The 22,377-nt window shown below is 43.9% G+C and overlaps 1 protein-coding gene across 9 annotated transcripts in view; it reads left to right on the top strand.

The window, feature by feature from the left end:
* The first annotated feature begins 387 nt into the window (after positions 1-387).
* Positions 388-22,377, top strand: part of ZZZ3 (zinc finger ZZ-type containing 3) — a 120,491-nt gene continuing 98,501 nt past the window's right edge. For 3 of the 9 annotated variants that reach the window (XM_075936298.1, XM_075936297.1, XM_075936293.1), the window contains exon 1: positions 389-564. The gene's annotated coding sequence lies outside the window, so the exon portion shown is untranslated. Of the gene's footprint in view, positions 565-637; positions 1,004-21,489; positions 21,582-22,377 lie in introns of those variants that run through there. The other 6 variants (XM_075936300.1, XM_075936299.1, XM_075936294.1 and 3 more) reach the window with 5 other exon arrangements.

The following is a 22,377-nucleotide window of genomic DNA, read 5'->3' as shown; positions in this document are numbered from 1 at the left end:
GAGCCAGAGCTGCCTGCCTGGGGAACGGCTGGCACCGCGTCCTCGGGCTGGGGCGGGCAGGGCCGTGGGCCTGCAGGCGCTGGAGGGGGGCGGGTGAAGAGAGCGGGGAACGCACCCGTTCTGGCCCGACCCTCGCACCTCTTGCTTCCACCATCTCCACCTCGCATGGCCCAAGTCAGGCCCGGCCCGGGGCCCGCCTCCGTGGGCAGAGCCGGCCGGCCTGCCCCCCCGGCAGGGAATATCCGCTGGGGGAGACGAGCCGCCGAGTCCCGCCTCGCGCCCCAGCTGCGCCGGGGGCATGTACCGGCCCTCACCCCACGAGCGTAGGCTGCGACGGGCCGCCTCCCCCAGCGACCAGCAGGCGGAGCTGCAGGGAGCTGGTCCCCGCTGCAGCGGGGGGAGGGGAAGGAAGCGGAAGGAGCCGCCGCCGCCGCGCTGAGGGGGGAGCAGGCGCTGTGCGGAGCGAAGCCGCCGCCGCTGCCTGGTGCGCGGCGCAGAGGGAACGAGCAGGGGAAGCGGCGCCTCTGCCGGCAGGCTCCGTGCGCGCGAGATAGCGGGAGCCAGGTGAGGTCTAGGCACAAGAGAAAGGGGGGACCCGGATGATGCCGAGTTCGGCGCCCGCAGGAGGGGGGGGAGAGGAGGGGGAAATTCCCACGTGACCAGCGCGCCCCGTTCGAATCCCAACAGCTTGGGGCCGGATCGGCAAGGCAACTCTTGCGCCTGCGCATCGGCTCCACCTCCCTCCCTCCTGTCGCGTGCGTGGACATGTGCGTGCGTGCGTGCGTGTGCGCGCGCGCCGCGGGTGCAAGGTGGTTGCTGCGGGGTCGGGACACGTGCGCGGCGCCACCGCCATGTTGATTCCCAGCGCAGCTGTGGTGGGGGAGGGGCCCGCATGAGACGAGGAGGGAAAGGGGAGTGAGGGAGTTCTCGCGAGGCTGTGCATTTCCCGTGGGAGATGGCCGGCAGCAGGATGGCGGCGCGGCGCTGGGCTTGCTGGGTAATGGTAACTGGGGTTCGGGGGGCGGGGACCCTGGGACCAGCCTCCTCCTACCCGACTTGATTCCGAGCTCACGGGGGCGGGCTGGGCGCCCCAGGCGGTCGGACCAGCGCCCGCTGGGCCTGTGTGGCAACCGTTGTGGCTCCGCATATGTGCTCACCTGCTCTCCCTGTGCTGCCCCCCGTATCCCTGTGGCTTATTGGCTGTTCTCCTCCCCGCCCCCAGCATCTCCTGCTGCCTGCCCCACCGCCTTGCCCCGATAACTTTCTCAGACAGCCCTGCCTGCCCCAGCACCTCTCATTGTGCTCGGACAAACCAGACCTGCTGGGCTCTTACCATGCCCTCCTGCCCTGTAGCAACTCGGGCCATTCCCTGAGCAGTGCCCTACGCACCCCAAACACCTCTTTTGTCTCTACAAAGTGCCTACGTGCTCTGGTCGCTGCTGGAAATCAGAACCTGCAGTAATGCTCTTCCCCTGTGTCGACCTGGCTCCCAGCACTGCTTTGTTCTTTCAGGTGGTGACCCCACTTTGTCCTTCATTCCTGGATTCATGCGCTCCTTGCATGTTTCCACTGTGATGCCTCTGAGGGCACCCCCTCTACTTCTAGTTTATAGGTTGTGTGTCATTATCATGATTGTGATGGGTGAGGGAGAAAAGTCTCAATAAACTGGACAGAGGTCCTAGTTACTGCAGAAATGACCTCCCCTCTAACTATACTGCTGTGGATGGCTGTACCTGAAACACACTTTCCCTCATATTTGAAAAGTGCCTTTCACGTTGTGACTACTATTGGATAGTAAAGAAAATAATAGTCTGTAGTCCCAAGCATTCCAAATCTACAGTAGTCCCTATTGCTTTAATATAAACAGGGTTTTGCATGTGGTCCTACTCTTGTCCTGTTTCATCCCTGTTATGTTTCATCTCTGGTTACCCATTACTCCCTTGACAGTTCTTCTTTGCTAGAATTGCGACATGCCTTGTTATAGTTCTGAATGTCCACATAACTCCTGGCATTTCTGCACATGTAACACTTATTTAAGCCAGGATTTATGGAGCATATCAGTTATTGAGAAACTTATGTTAGCTGGTAGAATTCTGGTTTATTATTTAGTTCCAGTTAGATATTCAGTTGGCAAGCTTTTGATAGCACACTTTTTTTGTTTGTGTTTTTTCTAGTAGTGTTAGTTTAATCTTGTTTATTATTCACTTTTCCAAGTTTTTGCTTCTGATGTGTTTAAGCTCTTGAAGTGGGAAAAAAATAGTTTTACATATTTTATTATGTAGAAAAGTATATGCTAAGATGTTTGCTATTTTCACAAAGTACAAGATAGAGAGCATGGAGACCAAGGTCATCTTGGTTCTGCTGCAGATATCTGAGGAAATCCTGGCCCCCATCAAATGAATGTCAAAACTCCATTTGATTTCAGTGGGAGTCCAGATTCTGTCTTGTCAGTATGACTTGGAGCAAGTTGGATCCTGCTACACATGAAGGCTTTTCATTTTGTTGCTTCCAAGATTTATAAAATAAGTAGTTTTGAAAGGAAATATTTTTGGGCCCAATCTTGGGCTGTATCTTGCAACCCTTGCACAATACATTCTTTCATTCTATTGAATGGTGCAACTATGTTTGGGGTAAGTAGTAGCAGACTAGGACTCAGATAGGAATATATTTTTTTAATATGATCCTTCAGTGTGTTTCTATTTCAAGTGGGTGTAGTAGTAATTTAGTACAGTACTGTAATTGTCACCATTCTGAGTTCTCTTTTGCTGTAATTAAAAATGAAGTTAATTATTTTGCCTCGGTAATGTATAAAATGTATATTTCTTTAAGTATTATAATTATTTCAAATAGTGTAATTATTAAGGACTAATTAAGCTTAAATAGATTTTCTGATATTAAACATTTGCAAAATCTGAAAAATTTACCAGACACTTATCTAGAACACCAAATGTACTACAGAGTTAAGTATGGAAGAAGGATCTTTATCATTGATGCCTAAGGACAAAGCTCTATTGAGAGATCTAGTCTGTCCATTCCACCTGCTGGACAATGGGAAGATGCTTTGATTTCTGTCAGAGTTCCTTCCCCGTCTGCCCAGAGTATCTATTTTGTATGAGCATCTGGTTAGTAAGAATTTGAAGACTTTGCGTGCTCCTCCCGCCCCCGGGCTCTGATTGGCCTGGGGGCAGGGGAGTGTGTGATGTCTTCTCCTGCCCTGCAAGGGGCATGTGGCGCTTAGAGTGAAAGTGCCATGTGCTCCTTGCAGGGCTCGGGTAGGGAGTGCATGAGGTTTCCTCCAACCTGTCAAGGGCGCGCAGCACTTTAAATTGCAGGGTGGGGACAGGGAGCGAGAGACTTGGATCCCTCCTCCTGCCTCTGGGCCCTGATTGGCCTGGAGGTGAGGGGAGCTGGTGAAGTCTTCTCCTGCCCTGTAACCGGACAGGTGCCTAGAGCAGGGGTGGCCAACCCACTAAACAAAGAGAGCTTAAACAGCGGTGGAAAAAATGAGAAGAGCTGCACCAGAATTGTTGAGCAAAAAACAAACCAAAAAAAGATGCTGCCCCTTTAAAAAACACAGGCTTAGGCTTTTTGGCAGCATCAGGCTCCTGCCAGCCGAAGCCATCTTGCAGATGCCATTTTGAATCGCCGCTGGACAGCTCCCCTGCCTCCGTGAGCACAGGAAGCCAGGGGCCATTTGGAGGGGCTACGTGAGCCGCAAGGGAGGCTTTACGCGCCACACTTTTGGGAGGGAAGAGCCGCATGCAGCTTGCGAGCCATGGGTTGGCCACCCTTGGCCTAGAAGAAACTGCCAGCTCTTCAGAACAGCTGGCAGTTTTCTCTAGGGGCTCAGATGGGGGCAAAAACTGCACGTGCTCCCTCGCCTTCAGGCCAGTCAGGGTATGTGGGAGGGGGAGCATGGAGGTATCCTGGCCCCGCCTCTTCTGGGGCAGCCCAGTACCACTTCAAAAATTAGTGAAGTGGCCCCCCCATCTAAAATTATTGCCCACCTCCTGCTCTACACAGTACTCACAACGCTGAGTAGAAGTCTCTGTTCTTTCCACAGCCTCCATTTTTGTGGCATTTAATTGGTTTACTTTTTATTCAAATCTAGAATGTTGTCCTTATGATTATAAGGGCCATAATTTGTTTTAAAGACTTATGTTCTGTAGAATAATGCTATAGGTCCTCCGATTTGTTAGGGAAAGCTTACTCATCTGAGATGAGTAGTTTTTTAAAGTTGGCAGCATTTGCTTTAGCACCAATCTTGCATTATGCTTATGAGAACTTGCTTATAAATAATGTTTTATAGGAAGTTTTATATAGCTATAACTTTTAAGAACACGATAGCCATGGCTTCTCTTTTCAAATGTCGCTTTCACAGTAGAGCAGACTTAATAAAAGAGAACTTTTAATATCATATAGATATAGGTACAAATAAAAAATATCCAGCATTCTATGACATGCAGGCCCCAGCAGCCCATATATACTAGCTATTTTGTACAAACTATATTTTATTTGCATAAAAACATTTATATCCTGTTTAAGAAAGTTTTAAAAATTAATTTTGAAATATATTTATTAAAAATAGGATTAAACTTGACATAAGAAGGTTTTTCTTTCTACTGTATAATATACTTTCTAGACTAATATGATTTTAAACAAATCTATACAGTTAAGAACTCAATAGTTCTTCTACATCATTTCTTTCCATAATCACTCTAATCTCTGTTTAGTGCAACTTTATTCAAGCTCTTTCTGGTACCAAAGTCAAAACTGTTTTTAAGTGTATTGCCATATGTTTGATGGGCAGTTGAGGACAAATTGTCATGTTTGTACGTGCTCCTGGATTGTGGGTGAAGTTTGAAGTATAGCAGAATATAACTTAAGTTGCATATTTTGGCATCTGTAATCAAAATAAAGATGAGGACAACACGTGGCCTGGTGACAAAAACTATGCTTCAGTCTATTACTGTCTAATCATAATTAGATTGTTAGGATTGTTTGCATTTGATCAGTGAAAGTAGTTGACCTATTCTATACTTAATTGTTTTGGCTTAATGCTGTGTTGTTATATTGATTTGTTACAGTTTGTGGCAAATTAGTTATTAATAAAGGAACAAAATAATAGAAAATTACATGATTTTTTTACATTGGTTCACATGCTAAGAACATAAATCCTGTAGTACATTTGTATTTGTTTCCTTTCTGTTAATATGAGATTTCTTTTTAGCCCACTGCATGATTGCAAATATATCATTGAAAGGAATTTTAAGTGTTCCTTAAATTAAAACTTTATTGTATTAAATAAAAACATAAATTTGACTTTAAAGATCATGACAACCTGATTTCCAAAAAAACCAAAGGAAGCTTTTTCCCTTTATTAAAACAATTTGAATGATGTAGAAGAATTCATCTCTTCCTTTGTTTTAAGAATGTTCCAATTCTGTCAGGACTTGTCCAACTTTTTATATTTTGGGCCACGCTTTAATACAGAGATTGCCTTCTCCTGTTCACTGTCTTTCAAACCACCTTCCTTCCTATTTTCAATATTTTGTAATGTCCCTTGAAGTCAATCTTCAATATTTCTGAATACTAGGGGGCTGTGCCCTCTGCTCACCAAGCTCGCCAACCCTCTTTTCGTGTGGGATAGGCAACCCTGGCCACGAGGGAGGGCTGGGCTGTGGCCATGCCAACCCAGGCCCCTTCTCCCTCCCCCGTCATGCCAACTGAGGCCCCTATTCTTCCTCCTTTCCATGCCAACCCAGGCCCCTTCTCCCTGCCCTGCCATGCCAACCCAGGCCCCTATTCTTCCTTTCCATGCCAACCCAGGCCCCTGCTCTCTCCCTTCCACCCCCTGAGCCAGCCTCCCTTCCCTGCCACGAGTTCAGGCCCTTTCTTTCCCCCTCCCTTCCTCCCAACCCTAATCCTTACTCTTCTGGCTGCAGCGCGCGCCAGGCGCAGCTCTAACCCTGATGACAAAAGAGATGCAAAGGGGCCTGCCCATCCCGCATGGGGTGCATTGAGGTGCAGGCACACAGCATGCGATGCTTTGGGGGACTGCTGCCTACTGAGGTGAAGAAAGCAGCAATCCAGGGGGCCGCTGTCCTAACCGCTCTCTCATGTGGTTCCATCTATGCTGCTCACTGCCCCAGCCCTACTTACAGAGCTCTGGGCCACCCGTCCGCCTCCTGGGAGCGGAAGGAAGGAGCAGACAGGTTGGTGCAGCAGCTGCCCCAGGTGGCTCTGGGGTGCTCTGGTAGCCGTACGTGCAGCCACTGGGGAGGGACTGAGTCTCTGTGGGGTCAGCCAAACTCCAGGTGGTCAGACACCACTCTCTGGCTCCCGAAAAGCCTGGAGGTGAGGGAGCCCCCAAGCGTCCACTGCCCGGCTGGGAGCCCAGCTCCTAGCGCCTGTCCTCAGACTGCTGTCCTAAGCAACTTCGATTTCCTCCCCGCCCTACCCTTCTTGACTGTCATGGCTGCAATGTGGGGGTCTGCTAGCTATTGTGCCATGTTTCTTGGCATTGAAAGCACTCAGGAGTGGGGATGGAGGGAAGAGAGTAGGGGCTTGGTTTAAAATAGCAATTCCAAGTGGCGAGGGGAGGTGCCGAGATTGGGCTTGAACTGGGAGGGGGAAAGGGAGAGAGGGAGGAGGTAGGCAGGATTCAGAGTGGTATAATGATGTCAGTCTTGTAAAGCAGGAAAAACTTTTTTTTAATATATATTGGAGAAAACAGGAAAAAATAAAATTTAGAAAAATGAGAACCAACTTGTGTGTGGGAGGGGGGGGAGTTGTTTTTCAGATAGTTACCTTTGGGTATGCATATTCAAGAATGAATCTGTACTTATTTTTAATCTGTAGGACTTGTTATTTTTATAGATATTGATATCAGTTGCATGCTGAATTTAACTTTTTTTTTTAACTTGCCATATACATATGGCTATTTGGTTTTGTTTTATTTATGTTTACAATTTTTCATTGTACCTGTTTCTGAAAGCTAGAGGTAAAATGGCAAATTTAAATTATTTTTTGTGTAAACTCTACTTTGTGCCAGTGCAGATCTGTGGCTAGCTCCTCTTTCTGTAGATTTCAGGCAGGAAAGAAACCAATCGGAAGCCCTCATTTGTTCATCCCTCTGTGGTCTGCAACTTTCCCACCTTTTATCTGGTCGTCTTGCCTTCCAGAAGAGAAACAGAAAAGGCAACTTTTGTCATTTGGCAAGTGTATTTTCTATGGTTTGTATTTTTCATCATATTCTTAGTTTACTGTTTTGGTTTTCTGAAGACCCTAACTAATTTCTTACTTTGAGGAACAAAAGAAAAGTCTTTAGGTTCCTTGCTTGTAGTGGCAAGAGTAGTGGGATCATTCACTCCTACTTGTGGGTGTGAAATTGAGAGGACTCTGGACTGCTAGGATTCAGAAGTTCATTATTTGCAGCTCCCATAGTACCATTGAGTCTTAATTAGAAATGTATGATCAGCACCAACATAAACACAAAATCACCCACAGATTATCTTTCCTGTTAAAAGGCATTATTCCAGCATTCATTTTTCTATTTAATGTAGAGAATGCTACCTTGGGAGAGAGGTGAATTTTTTTTCTCTCATACATTAGTCAGAGTTGTTTTTCCTTTACACTTTTAATGTATAGTAGGGCTTGATGAATGTAAGAGCAACTCTAGGCATTATTAAGTCAAGCAATACTTCACAAGCTAGCCCTTTGAAAGTATAATTGTTCTACTGCATCTGCATCCAAGTATTTGAGTTTTTTGGGGTCCTGCCACTATTTATTAGATAGTCATTCATTGATTATTCTGCTGTAGGCTCCAGATTGCTCTGATATATGATGATATTGTTGATTGCAGTCACTTGGTCAGTACAGGCAGTCCCCGGGTTACGTACAAGATAGGGACTGTAGGTTTGTTCTTAAGTTGAATCTGTATGTAAGTCAGAATTGGCATCCAGATTCAGCCGCTGAATCCAGACACCAGTTCTGACTTACATACAGATTCAACTTAAGAACCCCAGGCATCCCCAAGTCAGCTGCTGCTGAAACTGATCAACAGCTGATTCCAGGAAGCCTGGGGCAGAGCAACTCTGCCTCAGGCTTCCTGTAGTCAGCCGCTGGTCAGTTTCAGCAGCGGCTAACTTGGGGACGCCTGGGGTAGAGCAGCTCGGGTGCTGCTGGGTTGGTCCAGTAGCGCGGCCGCTCCGCGTGCCACTGTCTCTGCAGGAGGCACCTAGTCCCAGATATATCTCTGCTTTTTAAATGTATTAAGAGCCTATAGGCTCTTAACCCCATTGTGGTTCTGTCTTTTAAATGGATTAACTCCTGGGCCGGGAGCTAACCCTGGAAAATCCATCGACTAGTCGATTAGTTGATTAAACTAAATTTAACATCCCTAAATCCCGCACTACCACACTTTAATCTGTCTGGAGGTTGTGGCAGAAGGCTGTGAGGCAGTTCGTTTCTTTTTTAAATTCTGTCGTAAATATGTTGCTATTTGAGGTACTAACTTTTGCTGACCCCCAACTTTTGGAATGTTACTAGACAAAGGTTCTGCAGTGTTTGTGAACTTCTGTTAAGGTTCTTTTCAATTCTGCTTAATTTGAAAATAAAACTGTTGGAACACTAAATGTCAAAATATGCAGCAGGAATACAGAAATGGCATAAACCAGAGGCGGGGAACGTTTTTTTGGGTTGGGGGCTGCTGGCCCACAGAAAAATTAGTCAGAGGCAACACTCAAGTGAGAAGCAAAAGAAAAAAACAAACCCTCATTGTTGACAAGGAAAAAAAGACTCCTCCCCACATTCCTCTCGCACACTAGAGCCTAAGGGGAGCCCAGGCTAGAAGATTTTGTGTGCTCTAGCCCTGTGGGAGGGAGGTGGGGAGATTGGAGTGCCACTGGAGCCCCAGTTCTGGGGGGTTGGGGAGCCCCAAGCCTCAGAGGCTGGATCCAGGCAAGTTGGGGGCCACATCTTACCCCTAAACCTTAGGTTGCCCACCCCTGGCAGAAACTATTTGTATCCTTGAATTCTGCATATTAGATTCACCAAAGTCAGCCATTGAGTGTAGATTTATTTCTTCAGTGATTAAATAGAAATATCATTTCAAAAGCTATAATGAAAATGGTTGTACAGTGGAGTCCAGATTAACTGACACCCGGTAATCCGACACTCTGCTTTATCCAACCCTGCAGCTCCCGGGGACAAAGTCGGATACAGTGCGGGCTGGGAGAACGGCCCTGCTTGCTGCCCCGTCGCTCTCTAAGAGCAGCTGCTGCTGCTCCTGCCAGGGGCGAAGTGGCCCCGGCAGGAGTGGCAGCAGCTTCTCCTAGAGAGCAACGGAACAGCTGATGCTGCTCCTGCCTGGAAGCGTCCCGGTAGCAGCAGCAGCTTCTCCTAGAGAGCAACAGAACAGCTGATGCTGCTCTGCCGGGGACACTTCCTCTTGGCAGGAGCGGCATCAGCTGTTCCATTGCTCTCTATAGTAGAGTCCGTATCATCCGACATATTTGGTAATCCGACCATGTGTCAGTCCCGTTTAGGTCGGATGATAGGGACTCTACTGTACTGAGACACAGATGCAAATAAGTAGGGTACTTATTGCACACCTATTAAGACTATTTTTCAAAAAGATTGTCAGCGGAAAGAAACACGTAAAACAAGTATAATCCAAGGCAGATGCATACCCATTTCCTAAAGGAAGGTACTCTGAGGTGCATAGGATTTAAGAGTTGTTTTCTCAGTCATGGGATATAAAATCAGTTGCAAAGCGTGTTACAGACCCATCAAGTATGTACTGTGGGCAAAGTTTGGCATTATACTATACTCCAGGCATGCTGAAAAGGTTTAAGTTGAGGATGGTCTTAATATAAAAAGTATTGTTGAGTGGGAAGCTCATTCTTAGTCTTGCACAGATACAAAATTTTGTATCTCCATCCACATTTGTGGATGCAGATAGCCACGGATATAAAGTGAATGAATATCTGAGGATTTGCAGAGTTCTTCTCATTCTCATCTTAGTAAAGATTGTTTAAAATTGACTTCCTGTGTGATGGTCAGATGTTTAAACATGTGCCTCCATTGGTTTTCTGTCTTTTCCCACCATATAACTCCATAAAAATTCTAGGTCTGCCCATCCCTACAAACATTGAGAAGAATGTATTGTATTAAATGGTCAGCAGTCTTTTCACATCTAGGGATAATTATGTTGCGACTACTGTATGGTCAGGAACAGCATGGGATATGGATATAGTAATGTGTCTGTGGTGCACACATACTTTCTTAGCTCAGTTTGATCAGGTGGATTAACAAATTCCATGATTATTTTTTTCCAGAAAGTTTCATATAAAGATTTAAATTTTAAAAAGCTAAGATAACATGCCTTGTGGTCATTTAAAAAAAAAAAAAACCTGCTATGGTTTGCTTTGGTTAACAATACGGCTGATAGTCTGAGGCCCCTGAAAACAAAATACATTTCTTGCTAGTTTGATTTCTTATTTTGCTCCTTGGAGTTGCTCTAAATCAGTGGTCCCCAACCTTTAGAGGCTCCTGGGCGCCCGGAGGGCGGGGCCACTCACGCGCCGGGCGCCCGGGGGGCACGCCAGGGGACGGGGATGCCCTTGCACCCGGTGCCGGCATGTGCCCCAGGGCTGGGGCCGTCCAAGCGCCTTGTGCCGTGGGCCCAGGGCCGGCGCCGCCGCTCGAGCACCGCACGCCTAGGGCTGGCACCGGCGCCGCTCGAGCACTGAGCGCCTGCATGTGCCCCAGGGATGGGGCCGCTCGAGCGCCGCGCACCTGGCGCCGGTGCGTGTCGTGCGCCTGGGGCCAGCACCGGGGCTGGCCCAGGTTGTCGGTGGGCACGCACAAATGCCCTGGCGGGCGCCATGGCAGGGACCACTGCTCTAAATTCTTAGAGGCTATTTTTCATATCACTTGAAAAAAGAAGAGCACTGTATTTCACACACTAAGTTTTGTAAAATAGAGCAAAGAAACAGTGAATCAAATATAAGTAGTAATAAGTAATTGAAAAGCATTGGAAGCGTGCATAATGCATATAGTTTTTATCATAAATGTATTTGTGAATTCTTAAGTATTGCCTTCCAAGAATACCTCATTAGTTCATTACTATACTGAACACTGAAATATATGTATTCAGAATTGTTTCAGTAATTAGACTCGATAATCACCAAAACGTGTTTAGTGCACAGGAAATTAAATATTTTGTGATGTGCATTTATGGCTCTTAAAAAGAGTGGATTTTCTGACATCTATAAATGGATATTTTAAAATAAGTTACATTTCCATACCTTAAGGGTACAATTGCGAAGTACAAATCATGGTTATCTGTAATTTGACATGTATCAAAATGTTAAGAGAAGTTCCTGAATTACTGACTTGCATTTAATGTTTGAAGATTGTCTGGTCAATATAAGTAAATTTATACTGTGAATGGCAAAATGACTGGGCATCATCTATGGATATAATCTGTAAATTTAGATTTGACAAAAAGTGACAGGATGTTGCTGTTGCCTCTTTGTAAAAGCATAGTAGTATCCAGAATTTTTTTTCCTCAGAGGAGTAAATGCAGACTACTGCTTCTTTCTTCAGTTGAATCTTTTTTAAATATATTGATATAACAAGGGTACTTTTAGTCTGTGCTCACAAATGTGTGTATAGAGAAATCCCAAAATATACTGAAAAATGCATCTTGTTTTGCTCCCACTCTCCCTCCTTTTTCCAGTTTAATGGGAGAAAAATGGAAATAAATTTAATAGCATTCTGCGATTGTGAGCAGAGTTCTTTTCTGTGTAATTCCAAGTATTTTTTCAAAGGAGTGAATAGTTATTTTAGTGTGCTTACAGAAGAACTCCTCTGATATGACCAGCTGTTAATGTTTTTTTTGCTACTAAGTCTGATTTAACTTCAAGTAATGTTTTTAACAAAACAACAAGAGAACTGTGGTTTGCTTCCTGTTTTTCTATTATTTAATGTTGAAAATCTTTTTTATTTTAAATTTGTGCTTTTTGACTCTCCTCAGTAGCTGAGGAAGAATTTTTTGTGATGTTCTTGGTCAGGGGTTTCCTGTACTTTACACATCTGTTCATTATATACATTAATTTTCTATATTCTACTACAGGTTTCACCTCCTTTAACCGGGATTCTCTCGTCCAGCAACATTTGTGGTCCGGCATAACCATGGATGATCCTGGATGAGAGAACCCTCTGCGGAGCAGGAGGGCCATCCACTGAGAGCCTCTCTAGTCTGGTGGTGATAGGGCCTCAGCAGCCAGGGCAGCGGTAGTGCTGAGGCAGCTCAGGTGGTGGTGGAGTGCTATCAGGGCTGCCTACTGCCTGGCAGCAGGGCCGGGACCATAGCCCAGGAGAGGAAGCCTGGCTGGGCTGTGTCAGCTCAGGCAGCACCAGGGCTGTAATATCCTGGATGGTGGTGGAAGCGTGATTGGGGCTGCCTGCTACCTGGCAGCAGGGCCGGGGCTGCAGCTGCAGCAGCCTGTGGGGGGAAGTCGGGCTGGGCCGCAGCAGCCAAACAGAATCAGCACAGCTGGGGCCATGTGCCACCTGGCAGGTAGCGGAGTTGGGGCTGTCCGGCAGGCAGCCTGGCTGGACTGACGGAACCAGCAGTGGGGAGGGACAGTGGGCTGAAGAGCAGGTGTCAGAGGATCTCCTGTTATCTGGCAAATTCCCTCATCCAGGACCGGTCAGGTGCCAAACCAGGGAGGTCCAACCTGTACTTTTCTATAAAAGTTATAAGCTCCTACGGAAAAACTCCATTTTTCTATCAAGAAGCAAATGGGTGAATAAATAGACTCAAACATATGTTTTAGTAACATTAAGAAATATACCTTTTAAAGTTTCCAAGGCTTATTTTGTTGTTTAAAAGTAAATTAAATTAATGCTAAGAGTCCATATCAGTAATTTAAGGTTTAAAAATAGTTACAGAAATATTTTGTAATGATCCTAATAACAGATGTTCCAAGTCCAGGAAGTGCCGAGTTAAAGTTATACTTAAAAGTTCCAGATGTGTTAGGAAATGAAAAGAAGGACATTCTACTGCCTAAAATCCTAACTGGGGCCGTGGCAGATCTAGGCTCAGTTCTTGAATCAATTACAGAATTCCCATGTGACTATACCTATATCACTTAATCTCTCAGTACCTCAGTTCTCCATCTGTCAAAAGGGGATTGTAATACTTCCCAAACTCACAGGGGAGTGTTAGCACAACTACATTAAATATTGTGATATACTCAGATACTGTTATGGTGGAAGCTACATAAATAAGTAACAGTTCATCAACGGCAGTCTCTGGCGGTTGCAGAGGATTCTTGCACAGGCTTTATTTTTCCTGGTCCTTTGCAAGGTTCAGACTCCTCAGTCACCAAACTTCAGAGATGCAATTAAGGACTGTTTTGTAGATCCTCCTTTGAGTGTACAACTATAGCTCAATTATCTGCATATTGAGGTTTGATTATTGATGATATTATTTTACTTTTGGCGTGGAGATGAGGAAGGTTGAAGATGCTGCTGTCAGTCTGATATTGGATGCCAATACCTGCTTATAGAAGGTCTTGAGTAAATGTTTTAATAGCTGCTGAGAGAATGGTGAGTGCTAGTACACAGCCTTGTTTTATGCCATTTCGGATGACAAAGTACCGAGAGGTAGAGCCACCGCACAGGATGAATGCAGTCATCCAGTTGTGGAGGAGTCTTGCATTGGTGATACATTTGCTTGGCAGCCAAATTTTGACATGATTTCCATAAAGCCTCATGGTTGACCATCAGAGGCTTTGGTCAGATCAATGAAGGCCTGGTGTTCTTGATATTTTTCCTGGATCTGCCTACCTGTGAATCATGTCTGTGGTGTGAAGCCACACAGGTGTTGTTTAAAGCTACTTGGTATGTACCTTATATATAAGATATCTTTCTTTTGGTATACCCAATTCTTCTTGCCTGAGATGAGCTAGGGTTCTGGACTAGCATATTCTGTGTGGTAATTAATTGTGCTGCAATGATATAGTTGGAGTGGCTGAAAAGTTTTTTTTTTTTAAATAAATACTTACAAAATCTGAAGATATCAGATTTGCATTCTGCTCATAAACTAGTGAAATAAAATCTGGATGGAGCTACTTGAAGGTAGGTGCATAATTGTTTGGAAACCATTCCCAGAAGGGTAGTTGTCAGTGGTTCACAGCTCATGAATGGAGTCCTGCAGAGAACAGCTCTGAGTCCACTTCTATTCAATATCTTCATCAGTGATTTAGATATTGAGAGAGAGACTACATTTATAAAGTTTAAATATAACAAGCTGGGAGGGGTTGCAAGTGTTTTGGAGGATAGGTTTCTAACTCAGAATGCTCTGGACAAACTGAAGGAAATGATTTGAGGTGTTAGCATGATTGTAGTAAGAAAGATACGAGAAGTAATTCTTCCACTCTGCTCTGTGCTGATGAGGTCTCAGCTGGAGTATTTATATCTACTCCTGGACATCACAGAAAAGATTTGGGCAAATTGGGGAAAGTCCGAAGAAGAGCAACAAAAATGATTTAAGGGCTAAAAGATAGGACCTATGAGAGAATATTGAAAGAATTGGTGGTTTAGTCTGGAAAAGAGAAGACTGAGAGGTGACATAAGTTTTGAAAGTGATTATAAGGTAGGAATGTAAAAGGTTAAACAGCTACCCAGTAAGCATTAGTTTTACCAACATGCTTACTGGGTTGCTGTTTAACTGAAGGGCTTGGCCGATGAGAGCAGTCTCCTGCCCCCCTCCCCTGACAGCCAAGCCCGGTAGCCTCTAGCCTGTAGGGCCAGAGCAGCCCTGATTAGCCACGGTGAACTGGGGCCAGGCTAGAGTGGGTTGGGCTGGAGCAGACCCTGCTGGCTATGGCTGGTGATGATACCAAGGCAGCAGGCAGCATAACAGGTGGGAACGGGCAAGGAGGCAGCAGCAATTTGGTGGGGAGGGTAGGCGGGAGCCGGTATGTGCAGCTTTCAAACTGGATCCCTGTGCATACCAGTTCCCATGGAGCTGCCTGCCGTCTGCTCTGCTGCCGTAGCTACAGAGGCAGAATCCTGGGTGGGGGGGAGAGGTGTGTAGGAGGGAGCCAGCTTAAAAGTCAGCTCCTCACCAGCATCCGCTTCTGTCTAGTGCCCCCCCCCCCCCGGTATGTAAACATGTAACTGCTGAAAATTTCAGCGGTTACATATTTACAAAAATAAATGAATTTTAACATCCCTAGTTCACATTCGAAATAAAATAGAAAACAATAATTTCAATTTTGTTTATATAAAAGTATCTTTGAAGACTACCTATCTGTGAAACAGCATTAAAAACAATTGTGTCATTCTCACTTTCATGTGATTCTTTCTGGTCCTTTTAGTGCTCATGAACTTAAATGATTATTGGCAGAATTGTCTTGATGGCTATCATCAGTGTGCAAATTCTCTGTTTTTTTTTTTTTTTTTTTTTTTTTGTGACACCATAGCAATAAATTTGTCAGAAAGGATGCTAAATAATCCCTTTTAGGGAATGTGAATGTGGGCCTCTCTTTTGTCATCATTCATTATTTGAAAGTTAATAGTCTTGTTTGTAACTTTTTGATTGAAGTATTGCTCAGAAGCTACAACTCTGTAAAATGCTAATTAAATCCCATCCCACAGAACATGTTGATTATTACCTCTGTCTACAACCTACACGCTATTTTTCTGTATTTAGAATTTTCCTGCATGCTTGCTTGCTTACAAGTCTTTATTTGACTAAGTATGAACTATACAATGTATATCAGTAGTTCAGATTTCCTAATCTTATCCAGTACATTTTAGGAAGAGGAACATTTGAGTTCCTCTTACTTTTAAGTGCCAAGACTTTCATGTGGCCTAAATATATTTGAAGGAATGAAAAGCTTAATAACTTTGTAAACTACTGGAAACGATACAAAGATATTGTCAAAGGAAAACAGCGAAGTGATAATATTTCCTAAAACATATTCATAAATATAGTTGGAGGCATTTTGATTTTTCTGCAGAAAATAGAAAATAATGAAATGCTATCATGATGATTATGGGAGTACTACTTTGCCCATTCTCTTCTGCCTGTTGAGCTCCCTTTTGTTGGACCACATCTCCCATGATGCAGTATAGCCTCACTGTCTGATGAGACTGCATAATGGCAGTCATGTGTGAGATGAATCATGGGAGATTAAATCCTTCTGAGGAGGTTCCGTGAAATTAAAGGTGTTCCTATTGAAGAATGTGGATTTTGTAAGCTATTGTGAAAAGAATCCCTTGATGCTGAGAGAACATCAGGTATACCACTGGACAGTCTTATATTTGTTGGAGATGGTCCATGTATTAAAGGAGCATATTGCCAAGATCATGTTGCAAGCAAAAGAAAATAGTCTTGTGATTGTCTATAACTCCTGGACATTATGTTCTCTCTGATAGAACAGATTACCTAGGTATGCTGTCACTTCTGAACTCTTACAATAGGTAACATAAGGGCCAAAGAACAATATCCCAAGAGTCAAGGTTAACCTGGAAGAGAGAGTGCAATCACAAGTGTACTAGTAGGCGCCTCATCAGCACATCAGATAGAATGAGGAGGCTTGCCGCAGGCAGGGACTACTCCAGTGGGAACTGACAGCAGCTCAAGCCCCTGTGGAATTGGGAGGCAGCAGAGAACCCTCATACAGCACTAGAGGTGGGAGTCGCATGTTCTGGGGGCTGTTCCAGCTGTGCTGGAGCGGTTCCCAGCCTGGATCCTGCTTTAGTCAGTAAACAGTTAAATATTAGGGCAACCTAACATTAAACCAGTGAACTGATTTAACTGGCATTTTACCTCCCTAATATGGATAGCATGATGGAAGATAAAGGTCTGATTTGTGACACAGAATGTGAAAATCATTTGTTCAGCCTGTATCTGGTTTTTCTTTACAGATTGTCTATTAATATTTCAGGAAACTCTTATTTTTATATGCATAAATAATTTTAATTGAAATAAATGGTTTAGGTTAAAGCTTCCTTTTTTAATTTTCCTTTTGAATTCACTGTATTGGGAGTCTTTTATTCACTTCAGTGGGTTTTGAATATGGTCCTTTGAACTTTATCCTCAGTTTTTCCAGTGACTTTAATTAGAGAAGGATGGTCCAAATATTCGGATGTTACTTCCTTTGTGCCACCATAAACATAGGTACTGAATATCTAAAATTGAGAATTATTTCTCTTAAATTCTTCCTTTCCTAAAGTTTAGTCAGTGTATCACTTACTGACTTTAAAACTGTCATTTTGTTGGAAGCTTAATGTTTGATAGAGGATACAAAGATTCATAATTGCTAAAGAATGTTAATACATGTCAGAGATTATGTATTAATATGGTGAGTTTTAGAGCAGTATTGGAATTTAGTTTGGAAATAGTCTACCAATATTCAGCAGTAGAAAAATATTATGAGTGCAAAGAAAAGAGTAGGACAATAAAAATTTATTTCAAAGTTTTAGTCTTCCAAACTGATATTTAAAAGTTTATAAATATTTGTATCATAATGGAAAAGTGCTGGATAACCTTAATATTGGTGTTTCTAGTACTGTGTCTACAATACTATTTTTTCAGTCTCTCTCCAAATTCTGCTGAATTAGATTTGTGGACTTCTGGTAAGAGAGAAAATACAATTTATTTGTTCATTTCTGAAAATGTCTTTGAGTGAATAAGTTCCACAGAACTGGCCCATTCTTGGATTTTTTCCATTACGATGTGGGTCCCATTTTGATTTTTTGATTGTTAGCAAATGTTGATTTTTTTTTTATAAGTTGTGCAGTACATAATTGTAATATCTATCTATCTTTATATGGATTCTGTATTGGTTCATTGGCAACAGATAAACTTTGACCACAAAAGCTTATCTTAAACTGGTCTTCAGGGACTGAATCATGATTTTTCTTGCAGGTGACTGGGAGGTTTGGTTCTGCTTCTGAAACTTCAAATGAGCTGAATACCCCCCTGTAATTTAAAAAAACTGAAAAAATGTTATTTGATCATGTAACTGAAGATCATGCATGTACACAAGGAGTTAAAAAGCACAGGCAACCTAAATTCCAGTGTTTGATAACTGTTGAGAGTCTTTAATTTTAGAACATAGATGTTGTTTTAACATATCCCTTTAATTTTTCATTATCAGAACTCTTGAAGTAGTTCTGTGGTTGTAGAGAAGAAGTTGCATCCTTTAATTTTTATTATCAGAATTGAGTTTAATGGCTACAGACTTCTTATTAAGAATAACCTATTGTTTCCTTGCTTTAGCTACATTCTCACCATATGCTACTTTATCTCAGGTTTGTACTTCTACTCCTTGGTGTTTGTAGCCAGCCTCTGCTGCAAGCACGAGGGCTGTTAGATTAAGCAAAGATCTCCACATATTCTCATTATTTTCCTCATTTCCAGCAACCTCCCATTTATTTATGCAGCAGTCTTCTGTAGGGCTACTGCACCACTGCTCTGTCAGCCTGGTGAATCATCTCTATAGATGTGCTGGTCTTTGGGTCCTCTCTCTCTCCCTGTCTGTCCCTTGCTTGGAATAGAATCTCTCTCCTAATCTGCCTCTCTTCAGATTACCTGGGTGTTCTCTGTTCCATTAGCATGCTCTGTTTTTCCCCATTTGATTCTTTATACTGTTCATTCAGAGGATCTCCTGTTTCTCAGGATCATCACCCAGTGCCCTGGTTTTCAAAAAGTCACCCCTTTAATACATGTCATTGGGACAGCCATTCTGGGACAGACCAATCTGGGCCAGTGTCTTCTGACAGTGCCAATGCCAGGTGCCCTAGAGAGAATGAATAAAACAGGTAATTATCAAGTGATCCATCCTGTGTCGCCCATTCCCAGCTTCTGACAAACAGAAACCAGGGATACTATCTCTGCGCATCCTGGCTAATAGCCATTGATGGACCTATTCTCTGAACTTACATAGTGTGGATTGTGGGTTTTTTTTTTTTTGACCCTGCTATAGTCTTGGGCTTTGTGACATCCTCTGGCAAGGAGTTCCACCGGTTGACTGCACGTTGGGTAAAGAATGTCCCACAATTTCAGAGGCCAGTCATGTGCCCATATTCTCAACTGTGTTAATGGATGCGGACCTGTTTCCCTTAATACCAGGCCCAAAGTTTGTTCAAATACTAGAATAGTTCAACATAAGTTGTATGTGTAAACCAGACTCTGTCCCTGATTTAGGGCTTTCTGCAGGGTTTAGGGTTTTCTTGTCTCTCTCCTCCCTGCTCCAGGGACAGACACAAAAGATGTCCTTGTTGCCCACAGCTGCCCTTCAACAGAGCACTCTCAGCCCTTTATAGATAAGACCTGACCCTTTCCAAGCTGGATCTTATCATTGAACAAGGCTGGTTGGGGATGGGGCTTAAAGGAACACACCATCCTATTACAGTGCCATTATATTTTGAAATCTGAGTTAATCTGAATTGCAAAATTCTTACTATGTTAAAAGATAACTAGTTGGTTCAGGAATCTTGTACTTTTTAAGAGCAGTTGATCTAATATCCAAAATATTTTTACCCATCTCATTGTAACACATTTACTTAACTTCATAATTATTTTTTCTGTGTGTAATCATAAGGTGCTTGCAAATCAAATTGCTAAATTCTCTATTTTAGCCCGTCTTTTGCTTCTTGCTCTATCATCCGCATTGCATTCTTGATAATACCTTGGTAATAGTTTTTCCATGTAATTTTCAGTGTATGTTGTAAAGAGAAGATCTACTTGTTTTAATAGGTATATATTAAAAGTATGAACAATATAAATAAATTGCTAAAAAAACGTTTATACCTTTTTTTTTCTCTTTTGAATTTGCTGCCCTAAACTCAAGGGAAACTACACTGTTTTTAGTTCTCATGAGTTTAAAGTTATAATAGTGGTCCAACCCAGGGCGGGTGTGGGGGCCACATGTTCAGGATGCTGGCTTCACCCTAGGTCAGAGTGGAAGAGGGTATACTTCACCTTCCAGCTTCACTCTGGGGCAGACCTGAGGATGGGCAAGGGGAGGGCCACACACTAAGGATGTTAAATATTGGTTAATTGAATAGTCAAGTAACCTAATGAATTTCTTATTGGTTAGTTGACTATTCTGTAGTCCCCGGGGATATGGCCATTCTCTGGCCTCACTCCTGAGGAGCCCCCTGCCACTCCACACTGCTACCTCTATATCAAGGGCAGCAGCATGGGGTCCAGGTGGGAGCTGATCCACGAGGGGAGCCAGTTTAAAAAACAGCTCCCCTCAGGGACTGGCTACTTGTCACCATGTGCTGCTGCCTCTAATAAAGAGGCAGCAGCATGAAGTGGCAGCATCCCCTGGAAGGGGGGGAGGTGTCTGAGCTCACGGACCCAGTGTGAGCTGGGCTGCTGGCCAGCCTGCTAAAAAAATGAACTGGCATGGGGGGCGGGGAGAGGGAAATGTGTGTAGTGTATAGCATTAACCTATAAGCTTTTGCTTATCAGTTAATCGGTTATTCGACTACACTATTACATCCCTACCGCACACCCTGGCAATTGGCTTCATCCTGGGCCCAATGGGGAGAGGGCCATGCAGGCTGACCCCTCTCACTCCCTGGGGCCAGCAAGGGCCAGTAGCTGCTCCCTGGAGCAGGCCAAGATATCAGCTACTCCTGGCTATTGGCTTCCTGCTGGGCACTTGCCTGCCTGTGGTCATTCCACAGTATAACTCCCTTCTACTAGGCCCATCCCTTTCCATTTGATCAGAAACAATAGAATTTCAGGCATATCGCATTGTTCTGGCACAACCAAACCCTCACTTTGTTTTAAGTTAGGGTAAGAGGGAGCTGCATACCAAATTGGGTAGTTCTAGCTCTTAAAATTTAGGCAGAGTTCTTGAACAGATTCACAAATAAACAGACACTCATTTCTTAAATGAATGAATGAATGAATGAATATATATAGTAGGGCATAGCTTTTTTAACTCAGTTTGGATCATTCTGGCCAAATCTGCCAACTTCATGCATTGTTCCTTTTGCATTAGTACCTTGTAGGAATGTGAATGGTGATGTTTACTGATTGCGGTTAACCAGAGGGGGCTGCTCCAGCTCACCCCCATTGAATTGGTTAACTGGCTAAACATAATGTTTAACCAGTTAACTAATTATACAGGATTTTATATTCCTAGTACTGTGTGTGTGGGAGACCAATGAGCAAGTGTACAGCCCAGTCTAATCACAGAAGAGTCACCAGTTGAACGAAATCAGTTTCTAAACCAATTTAGTTAAATTGGTGCAATTTTCCATGTGAGCATTTTTAAATTGATTTGAGTAGGTACTTCAATTATTTACTAAATTAAATTAAATCAATGATAGTCACTCTTTTAACTGATTTAAATGGTGCTGTTTCTGTGCGCCAAAAAAAGCCTGTGCCTTTTCTACTTCAGCAGTGGACATGATCTTGAATTCTGTTTTGTATCCTAGCCTTCTAAAGAGGCGTACATCAAGTCTGAGGCCACGTCTTGACTAAATTGAAGACTGATGCTGCTGTGATTGATCTTCTGGACTTGGATTTAGTGAGTCTAATTAAACCCCCACCAGTGGCCAGTTCTCCTGCTTGTGCAAGGAATAACAGAAGCCGATGGGAGCATTTGAAGTTTAAATGTACTAAGAGCTGGGCGGGCGGGCAGCCAGGCTCGTGTTGGGTCCAGTACCTACACCTAGCTCTTACTACATTTAAAATACAGAGCTGCAGCAGGGGTAGGTCCTCGATCCAGTGTGAGCCAGGACTGAACTGAGCTGCCTTCCCTTATTGACTAATCAAGTAGTTGATACATTTTTTATCAACTTCTCAGTTAGCCAGATCTTAACATCCCTAGTCTGAATCCAGGACCAGCAGCCTCACACCCCTAAAAAGCATGATGCCTAGGGACTGAACAGTATCATCCCATAAGGAAAGTTATGATGCTAAGGGTTATTCCAAACAACAATACGAGAGCTCTGTCCTACTTTCTTAAATTTGATGTTGGAGATAGGTTACTTTGTATAGTCACGCTCCATGATGGCCTTTTCATACACTTCCTGATGTCCTAAGGAAGGGGTCAACAACTTATGGCTCTTTCGCTGCTCCAGCTCAGCCTCTTCTTTCTGCTCCCATAGCAGGGAGCCCACACTGGTGTTCCAGCCTCGTGGTCCCCTGCAAGATTAGAACACCAGCTTCCTGCAAGGGGGGAGAGCGCCTCAAAGCTCCGTGCCATATATAGTTAGCGAGGAAGCACTCATGCTTCCCCTTTCCTTCCCCCTCCTCTGGCTGGACACAGTAGTGCAGGGATGAGCTTGCTGGAGGCTTTTCCCGCTGCTCCAATTGGCCAG

The sequence above is a fragment of the Pelodiscus sinensis genome, chromosome 9, assembly GCF_049634645.1.
Source record: "Pelodiscus sinensis isolate JC-2024 chromosome 9, ASM4963464v1, whole genome shotgun sequence".
NCBI lineage: Eukaryota > Metazoa > Chordata > Testudines > Trionychidae > Pelodiscus > Pelodiscus sinensis.
Note: the sequence above shows the minus strand (reverse complement) of the source record. Positions and strands in the feature narration are given on the sequence as shown.